We start from the raw sequence: 15,343 nt of genomic DNA, 5'->3' as shown, positions 1-15,343 counted from the left end.
TAGGACCTTGTCGGAGCCTGGGAACCATGGCCGCCCTCCTTTCTCTCTTTTCCTGGGATGATAGATGCCACGCTGTGCTTCTGTAAACCTCAGGGGTTGCTCCTGCTCTGAACAAGCCTGCTATTAAAAGCACAAACTGTCCTCGGTGGACTCAGGATGAGGTGCTGCTTAGGGGAAGACAGAGGGGTTTAGAGTCATAGTTGTGGGCGGCCTGAAGGTGCTAGATCATGAGCTGCACCCGCTGGCTGGGTGGCCCCTGTCTTACGTGGAGGGGACCCCATTTCTATGAGCAGGCCAGCCTCAGAGGCGTCACACAGTACAGAGGGGCGGGCTGTCCTCTTACTGGGGTCTATGGCCAGCTGGGGGGGTGACAAGGACACATGGAACACTGTGTGTAAGGCCTGCAGGCGCAGGAGAGGCTGGTGTGTGGTGTGCTTAGCTGACAGCAGGACCGTGAGTTGCTGCCGTCAGAAGAGTGTATAAGAAATGATTAGAGAGGACCTCAGAGTCTACAGAAGCAAGAGAATCCCAGGCCCTGACTCTTCCGTCCTCCTGTCTGGCAAGGCCCCTCATGTGGCCACCTCTGCATTCTGTCCCGTGCCTCTGAGGCCCAGCTGTCCACACTTTCTTCGGTTCTCCTGGTTAACCTGAGACCACCTCGACACTGGGTCCCCATCAGGGCCACTGTTGCTAAATGGGACTTGATTTGGAAGGTAGCGCTTGATGGGTGAAGAGGGAGAGATACACAGAAGGAGGAGGAGGGGGAGGGAGGAAGGGGAGGAAGGAGGGAGGCGGGGGAGGGAGGGAGAATGGGAGGGGGCGGCAGGAATAGAGAGAACTGCTCCAGCAGGCCAAATTGAAATCAGAATTGAACATTGGGAGAAAGAGGCCACAGCACCTTATAGCCTAATCCCCGAGAAAGATTAAAGATGTTTTTGGCCGCATACTGTATTGATTTGTCCTCTGAAGTATAAGTCACCTGGGAGGTGGTGGGAGGCTTGTGGGGGAGAGAGATGGAGAGGGGGGAGCTGTGCCGCTCTTGCTCACAGGCTGGGAAGTCTCCCACGGTGGTGAGTCTGTCAGGCCTCTGTTATGGACATGGCTCTGGGCCCTTCAGAGGAGTTTGATGTTAGCCATTTTCAAGTAAAAGACAGACCAGAGAAGGTAAGTGGCCTTCCCTAGGCCACACGGCCAGATTGAAGGAACCGGGGCAGGAGCTTTGTCCTGTGGTGGAGACTGTTGTCCCTGTCAGCCCACGGGACACTCGCTCACCTGTTAACTCATGCTCAGAGTGGTTCCATCGCTGATGGAGCCCAGCCTGTGCTGGTCACATCCCACCCGCATCCCACACCGACCATTACAAATCCCTCCTCACATTGATTAAGTGTTCACAGACACTGGCTGAAGAGGACTTAGGCCCATCTCCCTCAGAGGACGCATGGGAAGGACTGAAGCTTGCAGGAGGGGGGCACCCAGAGGGGCTCGGGGGGGCACCCAGAGGGGCTCGAGGGGCACCCAGAGGGGCTCAGGGGGACACCCAGAGGGGCTTGGGGGTACCCAGAGGGGCTCAGGGGACACCCAGAGGGGCTTGGGGGTACCCAGAGGGGCTTGGGGGGGCACCCAGAGGGGCTCGAGGGGCACCCAGAGGGGCTTGGGGGTACCCAGAGGGGCTGGGGGGTCACCCAGAGGGGCTCAGGGGGTCACCCAGAGGGGCTCAGGGGGGACAGACACCCAGAGGGGCTCGGGGGGGCACCCAGAGGGGCTCAGGGAGACACCCAGAGGGGCTCGGGGGGGACATCCAGAGGAGCTTGGGGGGCACCCAGAGGGGCTTAGGGGTACCCAGAGGGGCTGGGGGTCACCCAGAGGGGCTCAGGGGGGACACCCAGAGGGGCTCGGGGGCACCCAGAGGGGCTCAGTGGGGCACCCAGAGTTGCTCGGGGGATACCCAGAGGGGCTCAGGGGGGCTATGCCTGTGTTGGGAGCTGGCTCTGGCTGCTGTGGAGATTGCAGCAGGGGTAGGGGAGACAGGAGGACTGTTGTGGCTTCAGCTTAGGGTATTCGCCTGTTTTTGGCTTCAGCAGCTTCTGGACACCCCTCCCCCCACTGGCTACCCACTCCTTGGAGTGGTAGCCTGAGGCCTGGCTTGCAGAGCCCTTCTTGGAGAATTCAGGAGAAGAGGGGCCCTGCCACATGGCCTCCTCACAATCCCAGAACCCCCACAGGCTGCCCTGAGCCCTGACACTGCCCTTGGATCACTGAGTGGCCCTGCTGAGTGGCAAGGCCCACCAGGCCCCAGCTGGTGTCTTTGCCAGGCTGGGGGTTGGCAAGGTGTTGGCATCAATGTGACTGTTTGTGATGGCCAGGTCAATCCTGTGTGAGAAAGATGAACTCCCACGCTCGCGTGGCCCGCCTTGGGGACTTTGCCTGTCTGCTCTGATTTCTCTGATGCTCTGGCCTGTGGGGGGGTGCTGACACCTCTCAGGTCGGTGAGTCCCTAGGGCTAGATGTCGTGAGGCACTGGTGTGTGTGTGTGTATGTGTGTGTGTGTGTGAATATGTATGCATGCATATGTATGTGTGAATGCATGTGCGCATTCATGTGCTTGAGCAGGTGTATATGTGCACATGTGTGTTCATGCATGTTTGTGTGTGCATGTGCGTGCATGTGCGCGTGCGCGCGCACGCACGCGCACGTGTGTGTGTGTGTGTGTGTATACAGGTGCATGCATCAGTGTGTGTGTATGTGTGTGTGTGCTTGAGTAGATGTGTATGTGCACGTGTGTTCACGCATGTTTGTGTGTGTGCATGCGTGTGTGTACTTGAGTGTGTATGTATGTGAATATGTATGTATGTATGTATTGCTTGAGTGGGTGTGTATATGCACATGTACGTTTGTGCATGTGCATACATGTGTGCATATGTGTGTGTATGTGCTTGAGTGGGTATGTATGTGCACCCATGTGTTCATGCGTGTGTGTGCATGTGCATGTGTATGCATGCTGTCACTTTCCCTGGCTCTCTCTGCCAGCCTCTGAGAGTGTACCCAGACAGCAGTAGGAAGACAGTTGGGCTGTCTGTCCTGCTCTGATTTGCTGCTTTCTGTCCTCCACGGGAAGCCATGTGTGCACATTCTGAGGGAACGTCCCTGAAGATATTTTGGAGTATAAAGAACCCCTTTGCTTATGGCAGCCCCTTTGGGGTTTCGGCCTTTGAAAGCCAGTTCTGGGTGGTTCCAAGCCCAAGCACCATGGCAGGAGGCTGGGCTCTAATCCATGTGTGTGGTCTTGAACTTGAGACTCTGCCTCCCTCTTTAATCTAACAGGAACATGAATAGAGAGCACATGCCCAGCCGCTCCCCCACCCCCCGGCTGTGGGGTGCTACCGAGAGCCTTGGCTTTTTCTGCTGCTGTGAAGGTGTTGGGGCACGGGTCCTCTGGACTCCCATGGCTGGGTTCCTAGTGTTCCTTGACTTTCCATCTCCCCTCAGTGTTTGGAGGCCAGGTCCCATGGTGCTCCTTGGCCCTGGACCCCAGGTCACTGGTACTCGTGAAGTCACACATTCCCCCAGTACCCTCCCGTCATTTCCACAGGTCTTCGAACCCCATAGTCGTTGCATTCATCTTTTTCTCTTGCAAAGCATATTGTGGTGTCTCCCAGACACCCATGGAATGGAGAGGGTCCCTTCTAACTGTTTCTGGTGATCCAAGAACAACTGGCTAAAGCTTCAGGCTGGTCTGATTAATGACCTTCTCCCCTATCTGTTGGCCTATCTGGTTGCTTCCTCCGTGGCCCCTGTGCTGGAGCTGTGGCTAAGTGTGAGCTGTCACCGTGTCCCTGGGGAGGAGCTTGCAGCCAGTTTCTTTGCCAGGTTTCCGTGGGGCCCTGTTCCAGGCCTGGCACTATGCAGCGTGCCCACAGCTTTGCTCTGCCACCACCCCGTGTACATGTGTGAGACCCTAGTCACAACCCTCCCCAGACCCTTCAGTTCTTTGTGTGTGGGACCAGCAAGGGGCCGTGTGCATTCCTCCATGCGTTCATGTGTGGGTACTGAAGCCATTTCTGCCTTGTTCCATCCACTCCAGACTTCCCTTTCAGAGTACTTGAGCATGGACAGACTCTGCCGCCCTGGCCAGCCCTCTGTCAACTCCTCCACCAGCCTGTCTGTTCTAGTTTTCTGAGACTCCGAGACCCACCTGACACACATTCATTTCCAGACGCAGGTCATTGACAGTTGTAATGGAAACCCCTCAGTGCCAGGCCTAACTTTAGCCTTGGTAAAAGCCCTGTGCGTGCTTGTGTGTGTCTCTGTGTGTGCATGTACATGTGTTTAGGGTGGGGAAAGAGGGAGGGGAGGGACAGGGAGAAAGAGAGGAAAAGAGTCGGGACAAGATGCTCACTGGGACACAATGGTCACCAGCCCCACTTCAGGCTCAGTGAGGTGAGTTAGAGGGCAGAGCTGAGAGTGCTAGGGAGAGACTGTGTGCAACACACACACACACACACACACACACACACACACACACACACACAAATGCACATATACATATACCACACACACAACACACATATATACATACCATACACACTCACATCCCCCATACACACACACCACACATAATCACACCTACACAGACACATACCCTCACACAATACACATATGCACAAATACACACATACATACACACCCTACACATACATATACCACATACACATCACTCATACAATACAAAACATACACACCATATAAACCCATATTCCCCCATACTTACACACACCACACACACTCACATACACAGACAATTCACACATACTCACACCTACACTCACACATGCACAAGATCACACACATATACCATAAACCCACACTCACATACACACATACACACTCACCTACCATATGTATATATATTCATACATTTACACACACACGCATATATTATCCACACACACAAATGCACAATGCATAAACCTCCCCACATACACCACACACAACACACATACATGCTCACATTCCCCCACATACACATACTACACACATAATCACACATACACTCGTTTTTGTTTGTTTGTTTTCTTTTTATTTTACACATACACTCTTAAAATATATATATTATAAGAGGTGAGGGTTTGGACCCCGGGATTCAGGTGTCGAGAAGGTCAGGTTATTTTCTAGTTGTGAGCTCACAGATCCCTGGATTGGCGTGGGCTGAGGTTGTTGAGCCAAGCTCAGCCCAAGCTTCAGCACCTTGGAGAGCGGCACCCTGGCCCTGCTGGGCCGCCTGTAGCCAGCTTCCTGCTCCAAGCAGTCTGAGGAGGCTGAGCCAAGCCTCTGAAACGCAGGCCCCTTCCCCTCTGCTCTGTTACCGATTTCTTTCTTATCCACACACATTTATTCCTGGACACTGCTGTGACCAGGCAGGTCCAGCTCAGCTAGAAAGCTGAGATGAAAGGGTTGAGGTGCTTGTCTCCAACAATCAGCAAACGTGGTGTGTGTGTGTGTGTGTGTGCGTGTGCGTGTGTGCGTGCGTGTGTGTGTGTGTGTGTGTGTGTGTGCGCGCGCGCACACACACGTATGCTTGCAGGATGGAGAGGCCAGGCCAGGCCAGGCCAGGAAAGAAAAGAGCTTCCTTTGGGAGACCTAGGATTGGGCCCGGCCCAGAGGGTGTCCCGGAGGGGTCTGTTCTTGTTGCCTTCAGAAGGCCATGCCCCTCCCAGAAGCAGGGCAGATGGAGCAGGTAGACTGTGTGGTCCAGGCTTGTGTGGTGACTTCCCTGCACTTGACCTCCTAGATTGGGGATTCTCCCCCTCCTGGGTCTCTACCGCCCTTGACTCTCATGTGCTACATCTGGCTTTATTTTGCTATAGACAGAGTGATCATGTGGCTATTCTATGCAAATTTTATGCAAATTTTTAACGAGCCTGAAGGAAGCTAACGATGCCTTGGGACCCAAGGGAAGCCTTGGGTCTAGGAAGCAGCAAGGCAAGGAGAGAAGCAGAGGAGAGGAAGGAGAGGATGGGAGGGGACCAGGAGGGCTCAGGAAGGCCCGGGGCCTGGCCACTTCAGAGAACGTCCTGCCTGGCCCTGTGTCAGATTTAGGAATGTGGGCAGAGGGGCAAGATGAGTTACTAGCTACCTAGAAGATGGGAAATGGAGGAAAAGAAGGAGGAGGGAGAGGAGGAAGGGGAGGAGGAAGAGGAGGACGGAGGATCTGAGTTAGAGTAACAGAGGCAACCAGGCAGGATCTGGCTCACAGGTGGCCTCAGTTTCCTCATCTGTGAAATAGGCCGGATACCCAGGATGTGACCTGGTTGGGAGGGGCCTGCGATGAAGCACAGGGTAAATGTTAGCTGTTGGAGGAGAGCTGAGTGGTTGTGAAGAGGTGAGAGGGAGGAGGCAGGAGACTGGATGAGAGTGGGGGAAGGGCTGGCGGTGGGGAGGAGGTTTCAGTACCACCATCCGGCTACAGTCCAGGCGTCAGCCAGCGATCTGAGCTTGCTTGTTCTTCGGTGTCTAGCTGCATTTGAGGGATGGCTGAGCTGGGGTAGCAAGCCTCTTGAGTGGCCATTCTCTTTGTGGGTAGGGAACAGTAAGAGGGGTGTCCTGCTAGCCTCCGAAGGGAAGTGTTGGACTCTTGGGGAGGAGAGATCACAGCTGGCTGGAGAGTGGTCTGTGAGAATAGGACCCACGGGAGAAGGGTGTAGTTGGGGCATGGTCAGCTAGCTGGGTTTGCGTTCCTGAGCAGCCTGGTGAGGACCTTGGGCACCGGATGTGTGTTCCTGGCTCACACTGGTCAGCCTGGGGCAAGCTGAAGCCCTTCTGCGGACTCTGGCTTAGCTCATAAAGAAGTTCTCAAGGCTGGGTGGTCCCATTCTTCTCTTGGTATTCTTCCAGACATGGGCGAATATCACAACTTGGGAAAGTCCCCTGTGTCATAGCTTGTGTTGGTCTGGCACCAGAAATGTCCCACACCAAACCAGAAGAGGTAGCGGATCTATCCCATACTGCTCAGCAAGGTGGGCATCTAGGAAGAACCCTTAGACTTGAAGGACCCTCTCTCCCTGCCAGTCATGTCTGCCCCCCCCAACAGCCCCTCTTCCCCCGCTCCAGGATTGGTGGCTCTGTTTGGAACTCCAAGCTTCCCTATGGCAGCAGGGTTTTAGGCAATTTTGATGGATCAGTTCCTGACCTGGTCTATCCGGTTTTTATTAACCAGAGCCCCAGGCAGCTGGGTTTCCTGGTACCACCCACCCCAAACTGGATCAGGCTGGCTTCTGCTGCTTTGGGCCCCGTGTCACCCTCACTGCCACACGCCGAGGCTATCTAGTGGTCCCCTTTCTGGGGCATGGGTCAACAGCTCCATTTTCTGCCAGGAAACTAACAGTGAGAGGACTGTGGGGTCTGCCACAGGCCCCCGATTCTACCTGTCAGCTCTGGCTGTGGCTTCCTGGCCTGGCTTGTAGAGAGGGCGGGGCTGGCTGGGAGGACCCCGGAGGACTTCTTTACCAGTGGCTGATGTGGTAGGCTCAGGGGCTGAGCCGCCTGCAGTGAGACATGCTTGGGCTGCCTGCGTAATTACATCTCAACATTTCATTTTGCTTGGCAGTTCCCACTTCCCGGGGATGTGGGCTTCTAAATATTTCATCCCCGTCTGCAGCGGCCCTCCCCACTCCGGCCAAACCACCGGCTCGCTGCTGCCAGCCCCTAACTCCCCGAAGCTCCCTCTCTCCTGCCTGTATGTTGCTCCTATAGGGGGTGGAGCTGTCCAGGGACACCTCCAGTCTCTCCCCACCCAGGAATCTCCTGCACCACTGGCGTCCCATCTTCTGGACAGCAGCTGGAAATTAAGATACATCACACCAGTGTTAATTGAGCTCCCCTATCTGCTGGGACGGGGCGGGGCAGGGGTCAGAAGGGAGGAAGATACAGCTCTTGGGGACTCTCGCAGAGGAAAGCTGACTGCAGGACAACACAGGGGGGCAATCTTGCTGTGTTCTGGCATCAGGCACTGTGGCCCTTACCCAGGTTTGCTTGCTCAGGGTTTTTGTTTGTTTGTTTTTTGAGATAGAGTTTCCTCATACAGCCTGGTTGGCTTTGAATTCAAGGTCATTCTCCTGCCTCAGTCTCCTGATTATACCATACTCGCCTATATGTCCTATTCTTATACTTTTCGATGGATGGACTCCCCAGAGTTTACCTGTCTAAACTTACACAGTGGTAGCTGGGGACCTGAACCCTGCCTCTCCCAGGCTCAGCCCTCTCCCTGAGGCTGGCAAATTACACAGCAGACAGGGCTCAGCAGACAGGAAGCAGGTGGCTGTTCCTTGCTTCAGGACATAATGACAAAGCCTTGAGGTAGCAGAGGGAGCATGGTTTGGAGGAGGTGGTCATGGTTAAAAAGCTGGGGTGGCGGTGGGGGTGCAGAAGACCCCGTGTGTAGTTAGCCCCATGTCTGCCTGTTTCTAGGGGCAGAGGCAGACGAGAGAGGCATGGAGGTCTTATTCTGTGTGTGGCATACTTGGGTGTGGCTGATGGAGACAGAGCCTTGGCCAGACTGAGGGCCCCCCCTCTTCCACAGGGAGATCAGTGGACTGGTCAGTAGGCCCGGAACTGCACTTAGCAGCTATGAGTATGTGGGGTCTTGGGGGAACCCCGGCTCTGTCTGTAGTGAGTCTGGGGAGCAGCTGTGTTTGCCCCACCCATGGACACGCTACTGAGGGCGTGTAGGGCGGATGCAGGGTTGCACAGGGTCCCCACTGATGTTTTGCCAATATCCTGTCTGCTTAGCCCTCGCCTTGCCACCTGCCTCCAGCAGTTCCCTTTTCTATATAGTTTTGGCTTCCTTGCTTTCGAAGGTGTTTTGCCTAAATGCATCTGTGCTAAGATATTAGAGCAATCACTCAGTGGATTTCCTCTCAAGAGCCCAACATCGCGGCTAATGAAACTCTAATAACCAGGGACAGCAGGGCTTGCATGAGACCCCCGTGTCCTACCTCATCCTAGGCACTTGGCCTGGCCCAGGGTGGGTATGTGTCACACTCTCAACACCAGGTGACTTGGCTGTCGGTGGGCAGCAATGGGCAGCTGAGATGGGACCAGGACCATAGATGGCCTTTTGGCCTCTAGTGTCACGGAGGCTCACTGCTCTCTAATATCTGAGTTCCTTTCTGTGCATCCCTAACCCCACAGAGACAGGGTTTGGGGCCAAGAGAGGGGACGGTGAAGAGTGAAGACTCTGCTTTAGTCCCTGGGGGGCTGGGCAGCAATCCAGCTAAGTTCAAAGCTGCCAGCAAAAGGAAAGGCAGGGATCTGTGAGTGTGCGGGCAGGGTCCAGAGAGCTGCTGGGATCCCCAGTTTCTAGCAGACCCTGGTGTGTATGGGGTTGGTTGGTACCAGGGCATGCACGGAGAGGTCCATGGGAGACCTGGGGAAGCTTTTGAGGGGCAGGCTGTGAGCCTTGTGGGGTGCAGGGCATAGCCTGTGTTGGCAGGCTTATTGCCTGACTGGCTAGGGACATGCCTGTGTGGTTTATGTGACAGCTTTCTGTGTATATGTCTGCTGTATGGCTGTGAGAAAAGGACTCTGTGCTTGGGAACACACTTGAGGATATTATAAGCTCAGCCGTGTGGCCTGGTGGACTCAGCCTGTCTCCTTGTGGTATGCACAGCTGTGCGGTGTGCTGTGGCCACCACACAGTGACGTCTGGGGTGCCTGTGCTTGTGTTGCTGTATGGTTCCTGCATGAGCTTGCCGAGCTGTGAATAGGGCAAGGGGTGACTGCTTAGGGTGCTGTGTGGCCCTATGCAGGTCCTTATGGTGGTGGCTTTTTTGGGGGTGGGAGAGCTGTGGGTGTGTCTCTGTGTGGTCCTGAAGCATAGCAACCTGCTGAGCTCACGTGTGTGCTGGCTGCTGGCGCCTCAGACAGTCCCTGTGCTTCCAAGCGGTAGCCCGGGAACTGCCCAGCACCGAGTTTCGGGAATAGCTTTTGCAGAGTGCAGACCCTGCTCCGCAGAGCCAAGGACCCAAGGTTCTGATCCAGTTGAGCAATGATCTCCATCTCAGCTTCTTCCCAGGCAGCAAAGCTTTGCCCTGCTCCTCAGGGCAGTGGCTACAGCTGGCTGTAGCACCAGACCGTCACAGACACCCTCAGACTCCTCTAGCCCTACCAGGGGGAGTTTAAGACCTTGCCTGTTTCACAGAGGGCAAGTCAGAGAGGTTTAGTAACCTGTCCGGAAACGCACAGCAGCAGCAGTGGGCTCAGCTCGCCCCTCTCTGCCTCTGTCTCCTTGCTACAAGTGGTCATGAACACAGGGAATGTGGACAAACCTGGATCCGCCAAAACCTGACTGGTCTTCTCCCAGGGGACCCACTGCCCACCAGGAACTCAAGTCGCTTGCCACAAGGAAGGGGATGGTGCCATGCACCTGTGTGGCCCAGCGGTCTCCCCCTGAGCCTGGGGACAGGCTAGTGGTGAATCATCTTGCTATCCTGCTGCCTGTTCATGCTGCAAGTCAGTGCTCCCCAGTGCTTGCTGCAAGGGTATAGGGCTGAGCAGAAGGAGTGGACAGAGCAGAAGGCAGGGTTGAAAGATAGCCCTGGGCATGGAGTGGACATCAGGCATCACAGGGGGCCCAGAGCCTGTATGGGACATGGTGGCAGCTCTGAGGGATCACTGCGGGCTCTGCGCATCCCCGAGAGGGCATGTGCAGGTGGGGTTCCTCCCAGGCCTCTGTCACCTGAGCTTGCACTCCTGTCCCGTGCGTGTCTAGCAAACATGGACAGCTGCCTGTCTTCATTGAGTCCCTGGGGAGGAAGAATCCAGCAAGGGAAGGGGTGATGGGTAATGATGGATACCTGGCCAGTTGGCTCGGGGTTCTCCTGGCTGGGGGCAACCTGCCCAAAGGCCTACTGTAGGGAGGACGTCAGATTGGCAGATCCTGGGAGGCCCATGCGGAGGTAGTGGCTGCAAACCCAAGCAAGCGACATAGGTGTCACACATGTTAGTGTGTGTGCACGTGTGCACAGTGTGGGCACACCAGGGATCAGTAGGGTAAGAGAGTAAGGCAGGCTGCACTGAGCCTAGTGGAGAGGAAGTTTAGGCAGGAGCAGGCAGAGTGATGGTGGAAGCCAGGCCTGAGTGAGCTGTAGCCTGGCCAAGCCTGGAGCTCTGTGCAGTGTTAGGCCGGAGGTGGCGCTGGGGGAACCAAGCCTGACTCTCTACTGCTACCCCTAGCTCATCTTGGAGCATCCTCAGGGGAAGATGATATCGTTTGGGGGTCTGGAAGTGTTGCCCACCCCAAATGTCACATTAGAGCTCAAACATTTAGGCCAGGGCTTGCTCCATGGTACAACCCTGTCATGGAACCTCCCACCCAGACTTTCCAGGGAGCGGGCTTGCTGACAGCCTGGCTCAGACAAGGAGGAGGGAGAGAAAGAGTGATGTGTGTGTGCATACAGGCATGTGTGTGTGTGTGTGTGTGTCTGTGTGTGTGTCTGTGTATGAGACCCCCCCACTGCCTCCTGCCTTCCCTGCTTCCTGCAGGGAGCCTCGCATGGCCTGGGGGACCCTCCCCCACTGCTTTCCTCTCTGCAGTCTGCCATATTCTGCAGCAATATAGGTTTTTCCACTTGACTTCCTAGGGTTTGTCTTTTCATTATTTTTTTTCTCTGTTTTTACATTTAAAAGCATTTTCACAAGAGGGGGGGAAAAAAAAAAAGAGGAAAGAGCCCACAGGCTGCTACTTGGGTTGTGAGAAATTGAGGTGGAGCCTCTGAGACTGGGGAGGAGCCTGAGAAAGGGGGAGGAGTCTGAGTAGCTGTGGGAGGAGTCTGAGCAGGTGGGGAGGAGCCTAACAGGTGTGGGAGATATCTGAGCAGGTGGGGAGGAGCCTGAACAGGTGTGGGAGATATCTGAGCAAGTGGGGAGGAGCCTGAACAGATAGGGAGGAGGCTGAGCAGGTGTGGGAGGAGTCTGAGTAGGTGGGGAGGAACCTGAACAGAGCCTGAGCATGTGTGGGAGGAGCCTGGGCATGTAGGGAGGAGCCTGAACAGGTGTAGGAGGAGTCTGAGCATGTAGGGAGGAGCCTGAGCAGGTGTGGGAGGAGTCTGGGCATGTAGGGAGGAGCCTGAGCATGTGTGGGAGGAGCCTGGGCATGTAGGGAGGAGCCTGAGCAGGTGTGGGAGGAGTCTGAGCATGTAGGGAGGAGCCTGGGTAGGTGTGGGAGGTGGGACTGCAGTCCTAGGCATTCAGAGGTCACCAGGCTTACCCTTGCTACTATGTGTCCCCAGGTAAGGCAAAGCCCCTCTCTGGTCTTGGACCCTCTGTTCTGGTGTAGACTGGGGTCTCAGGGGTCCCTTGGGATGCATGTAGTCAGAGCTATCTCTGGTGAGAGGCTGTGGCATCTGACTTCTAACAGTACAGCCGGCACAGGGCAGTTGAGGTCTGAGCAGCGATCTGGCAGCCAGGTTCCAGGTAGGAGGTTGGGTGGGGTCTGTGAATGATCTCTAAAGGGGACCCAGGAGGGCTTTGCTGGGCTCAGGAACCTGGGCTTCCTCCAGCCCGCCTGGTCCTGTGTCTGCCTGGAGCTGGGAACTGGTTATTTCTTGCTGTTTGCCGGCTTCCCTTGCTCTGTATCAGTGTGGACAAGTGGCTCTTGATGAGGTCCACGGAGAGGCTGAGGTGTGGGGAGGAGGCAGTGCCCCAGGGGAGGGTAAGAGTGCAGTGTAGACCACAGTGATGGGGGCAGGGGCTGGACACAGGAACCCTGTAGCAGCACGGTTTGTGACCGTGTGCGCATGCGTGTCATCTTTACCCACTCCACAGAGGTGAGTGAGTCTTTGGCAGTGGCGACCCTTCCTCCCAGTCCCAGGGACAGCCGTGGAGGGCAGGGCTTTCTGGATCAGGAGGGCTTCCGGAGAGAGGACCTTGGTCTGATGGAGGCCCTGGCCTCACTTTCCCCAGCCTCTGCCCGGCTGTTTGCCAGCTCTGAGCCTCAGCTTCCGTGCCTGCCAGGTGGGGATATTCGTATTTGCCCTGGGGTTGGTATGTGGAGTCACGCAGGCCAGGCCTAGCCAGTGCCACCACAGGGTGGGTGCTCAGTCAGTGCTGTGCCTCTGGGGCCACCCCAGTCCTCTCTGGCTGTGATGGGGAACCATGTCAGTCCCAGGAGCTGCGTCCCTCAAGAAAGACCCTGTCCCCCCGACCCCCAACTGCCTGCCATGTTGACCAGGGACAAAATCATGATGCTGTATATACTTGCTTTCTTGGTGTGGGGACATCCACCCAAGTCCATGCCTAGGCATGTCCACACCCCTGTTCTCAGACACCCCATCTCCAGAGCCACCCCCACCCCTCCACCCCCTGCTAAGCACACTATGGGCCAACCGGTAGCCCTGCAGCCTCCTCAGCCCCTCGCCTAGTTCTCTTCATAACCTGGAAGCCACTCCACCTTCGAGAGCCTCAGTTTTCCCATCTGTCTACCGGGTATGTGGTGTGAGTCCCCCGAGGGGTGACTTTGTTGGGTCACGATCAGCTTATGTGGGACGCTCCATAAATATCACATCGCCAAGGCTGCATGCCACACTCAGTTCCTGTGACTAACGTCCCCCTCCCTGAGCCACCGTCACCTAACCCTCTCTTCAGCTTCGTGAAGTGAAGTGTGCAGTTCACAGCGTGCACTGGCCCAGGAGTGTGACTTAACCCAACACCCTCTCCCTGCTGGAGAGCCATCCACTCCCTACTTCCCACTTCCCTCCTTGGGCCAGGTGGCCCATCCCCACCGCCTGGGCCAGCCTCTTCCTCTTGTCCATCTGCCTTCCCAGATGGGGACGAAGACACGTCTCCATTGGCCCATTTTCTGACTGGAGAGAGACCATATGGCAGCTTGGCAGGAGCCGAGTGCTGCCATCATTCGAAACCGCCAGGCAGTGAGGGCAACAAGCCATTCCCGGCTCTGACTGTGGCCCGGGGCTGGCAGGGTTGAAGCCCTGACCAGAGACCCTCAGCCTGGTTCCCTGGCCCCTGCGTTTCTTAGAGGTCCTGCTCTGTTTCAAGTTTGGGATTTGCTAGCTATCTAGGAGTGACCTAAGGATCGCCCCTGCATCTCCGTGTGTGTGTGTGTGTGTGTGTGTGTGTGTGTGTGTGGTGTGGTATATGTGGTGTNTGTTTCTCTGTGGGTGTGAGGTGTGTGTTGTGTGTGTGTGTGTGTGTGTGTGTGGTGTGGTATATGTGGTGTGTGTTTCTCTGTGGGTGTGAGGTGTGTGTTGTGTGTGTGTGTGGTGTATGTGTGAGGTATGTGTTCTGTGTGTGTATGTGGTATCTATATGTGTGTATGTTGTATGTATGTGGTGTCTGTATGTGTTGTGTGTGTTGTCTGTTATGTGTGCTTTGTATGTGTGGTGTGTGTGTCTTATACATGTGTGGTATACATATGGGGTGTGTGAGGTGTATGTTGCATGTGTGTGTGTGGTGTATGTGTGAGGTGTTTGTTGTGTGTGTGAGGTGTGTGTAGGTGGTGTCTATGTGTATGTTGTATGTATGTGGTGTCTATGTGTTTTGTGTGCTATGTGTGTGTGGTATCTATGTGTGTATGTTGTGTGTCTGTATGTGGTGTGTGGTGTGTGTGCGATGTGTGTGTTGGATGTATGTATTTTATGTTGTGTGTGTGGTGTATGTGTATGAGGTGTGTGTTGTGTGTGTGTGGTGTATATGATATATGTGTATGAGGTGTGTGTTGTGTGTGTGTGTGGTGTATATGATATATGTGTATGAGGTGTGTGTTGTGTGTGTGTGTTGTGTGTGTGTGGTGTATGTGATATATGTGTATGAGGTGTGTGTTGTGTGTGTGAGACATGTGTGTATGTGGTGTTTGTATGTGTTGTGTGTGCTATGTGTGTGTTGTGAGTGTTATGTGTGCTTTGTGTGTATGTGGTGTGTGTGTTATGCATGTGTGTGTGGTATACATGTGGTATGTGGTGTGTGTCTGTATGTGTGCATATACATGTGTGCCCTGGCTGAAAGAGCCACCCTCAGTGAGTGTCTTTGCCCACGTGGATGTCTCACTATCTGGCAAGCCACCTCCTGCCCTCTCACACTCAGCAGTGGCCTCTGCTGAGGAAGCTTCCTAGAGCTGCCACCTCCTGGGCTTCCAGTGTGACTCCTGTCCAGCACAGGCTGTGAGCACCATGCAGAGGTGGCTCGTACCTGGGAGCACTGCATCTGCGTACAGAGATGGGGGGGCCCAGGGTAGCAGCTGTGGAATCGGCCACTATTGAAGAGAGGGCTGGACCTAGGGAGGACAGACACCCGTGGGAGGGAGCACAGCTGGGCCTAGGGGAGGACAGACACC

The 15,343-nt window shown here is 55.3% G+C and overlaps 1 protein-coding gene across 1 annotated transcript in view; it reads left to right on the top strand.

Annotated features, from left to right (window-relative positions):
- Grm4 (glutamate metabotropic receptor 4) overlaps nucleotides 1-15,343 on the top strand; it is an 89,056-nt gene that overhangs the window by 44,311 nt on the left and 29,402 nt on the right. The gene's annotated exons all lie outside the window — the stretch shown is intronic.

The sequence above is a fragment of the Mus pahari genome, chromosome 21 (assembly GCF_900095145.1).
Source record: "Mus pahari chromosome 21, PAHARI_EIJ_v1.1, whole genome shotgun sequence".
NCBI lineage: Eukaryota > Metazoa > Chordata > Mammalia > Rodentia > Muridae > Mus > Mus pahari.
Note: the sequence above shows the minus strand (reverse complement) of the source record. Positions and strands in the feature narration are given on the sequence as shown.